The sequence below is a fragment of the Diuraphis noxia genome, unplaced genomic scaffold (genome assembly GCF_037042655.1).
Source record: "Diuraphis noxia isolate RWA-SAM2 unplaced genomic scaffold, SU_Dnox_SAM2 contig0004, whole genome shotgun sequence".
Taxonomy (NCBI): domain Eukaryota; kingdom Metazoa; phylum Arthropoda; class Insecta; order Hemiptera; family Aphididae; genus Diuraphis; species Diuraphis noxia.
The window spans coordinates 52,891,815-52,894,443 of NW_028301714.1; the positions used below are offsets into that span (position 1 = coordinate 52,891,815).

At 28.2% G+C, this 2,629-nt stretch overlaps 1 long non-coding RNA gene across 1 annotated transcript; it reads left to right on the forward strand.

Moving 5' to 3' along the window:
* The first annotated feature begins 258 nt into the window (after positions 1–258).
* On the forward strand, positions 259–1,090 carry LOC149056188 (uncharacterized). The gene is made up of 3 exons (XR_016191783.1): positions 259–453; positions 554–713; positions 806–1,090. It is a non-coding gene; the product is annotated as an uncharacterized LOC149056188 (long non-coding RNA).
* The last annotated feature ends 1,539 nt before the right edge of the window (positions 1,091–2,629 follow it).

Sequence of the window (2,629 nt, forward strand, 5' to 3'; positions counted from 1 at the left end):
AAGTACTTATATACGTGTGCATATATATATAGTACATATATATGCATAGATTTTACGACACACGCAAAACCGTTGAGTGTGTATGTATGTGTGTGACACAGGACGTGAAAAAACACGTTCGGAATAATAATTATTATCGTCCGACTATATTATAATGTTATTATCTTTATATATATATATATATATACATATGCGATATGCGTGTGTGTGTAGGTATTAATACTCCTCCTGTCCCATCGTCTTTGGTCGCGACTATGGGCGCTGCAACACGTGCGCGTGCACTACACCGCACCGGTGAAACCATTGGCGTTTACGACAGATCCGCACCACGCAATACAGTAAATCAAAAATCGTAAACCGTTTGGTCTACGTCCGTCGGCAATGATAATGTTTACAAGTTTATAAAAATAAATATATAATAAAAGCATAAAATACGCGAGGAACTGGTAACTGGTAAGTAATGACTATTGTTCTAATAAAGTTTAATAGGTAGGTACAAACAAATGATACTATATAACATATTTAGTGATATTAAGTGTTTCACTTGTTATAGTGATATAGTGCGTATTTCACTAGGATGACTTAAGATAAAAATGAGAAGTTTTGATAAACATTTGATGTAGGTATACTAAAATACACATTTTGGAGAATTTTCAAAATGATTTATAGTCTCGGAAGCACATGCAAAATAAAAATCACATATTTTTTAAATGGTAAGACATATTATTATTTTTGAATTTCCAAGAAACTTTGTTGAGTAAACTTTTTTTACCTCAATGGTTAATTAAATTATAACAGTTTATAGTCTATGGTTTTTAGATAAAATGAAGAAGAAAGAGAAAAATATAATTTACCAACGTATCTATGTATAGCTATATGAAATAATCGGACACTCGGACCAGATTGCCATTCAGAAAACGTAATTTAGTCATTCCTCAGGAGGATCAAAATTCAGAAATATATTGAAGAGAATCGATTGGTCATTTAAACAGGACATTTTAAACTGTCGTCAGACGGACAATGTTGAAATCGATTTTTTTTTTAAATAAATAAGTGTTATCATTCAAAAGAAAATAATATATGTATTGTAATGCACAAGTAGATGTTGAAAAGGTTGTCACTTTGAAAATTGGCCTCAATTTTATTATTTAGTACTTTTTATGCTTCTCCAAAATCCCCATATATCTATGGCCATTCAGCAGAAATATATTATACTACTATTCAAGTGAATCCCACTGCAGTAAAATATTATGTGTAAGTATAGTATATATTATGTATATTTCATACATAAAAGTGTAAACTGTACTTAAACTGTACTCTCGTTGGCCAGTGAAAGGTTAAACCAATAGGCTATAAGCCTATGAGTAATACTAATAATTAACAGTGATTAAAAAAAACTGGACAGTTAACGCCTATTTAAGAAAATATAAAAATTGACTTCATATCGAATAACTTCGTCGCTATAAGGTCATTCACAGTTTTGATTTTATTTTGCTATAAAATTGAAGTACATAGTACTACATACATATTAGATTTACATAGGTCTAAAAATGTAATTGAAAAGTTATATTACAAGTAAAAATATCATAATGAGGTAATAAGCAAATTATTTTATGTTTGTTATTACTAATTGGATAATCTTAATAAATCCATGAGAGCCGTTTAATCTCAATGTACTATAGAAATAATAACACAAAATTAAGTATCTTAACTGCTTAAAAGTTAATATTTTTTTAATGATATAATCTTCATCCATGACAACGATAAGTGCAAATCAAACTAGTTTTTGTCAAACTGAATCTATTTTACTTATTTTCAAATACTCACGTGAACAGAACTAATGAACATTAAGAATTTAGGTGATATTCAAGTATTTTAAAATTTGACAAAAAACAAAAGATCTTGGGCTTAAATTCGATTTGTACATGAATAAAAATAAATATAAATATAAAATATAAAATGACCGATCATACATGCTAACGATAAACTATTGTACTGCCAAGTTTGCTTATAGTTGCAATCTATGTCGATGATATAGTGTGGATTTTGTGAAGTTTCAATCTCATTTGACAATTTTAAATTATATATTACGACACAGTGGTAATGGGGCATTGTAGAAATAAATATAAAAGTCCGTAACAATTTATACAACTCTAATCTCATATTATCATACATAACGTATTATTTATGTTTGGTTTAAAAATATATGTATAATATTCTTAATAGTATCGTGTATTCACTACTCTGTCCATAACTTGAAGTTTATTGTATTCCATATTTCAGCCACATGATTAAAATGATACTGGACTTTTTCTCGTAGTTTCTTACCAGCTGATTCTATTTCCGAGATATTTTTGTTTAGATATTTGTTTTCACGATCTTAAAGAACTGACAGCTACTTTTTACCAAAATATAAGTATTTATTTGGTTTAGATTAAAAAGGAGTTTAATACATACTAGCAATACGCTTGCTTGTATTAAATGTCAATATTATTTTTTATCAACCTTTTAATTTAACGATGTAACGTAGATCACTAACCTATATAACAAAATAATATTTCATGCGTGATTAATAATTATTTCGAATATTTCAGTTTCAACTTATAAGGTTCATAGAGCATATAACTCG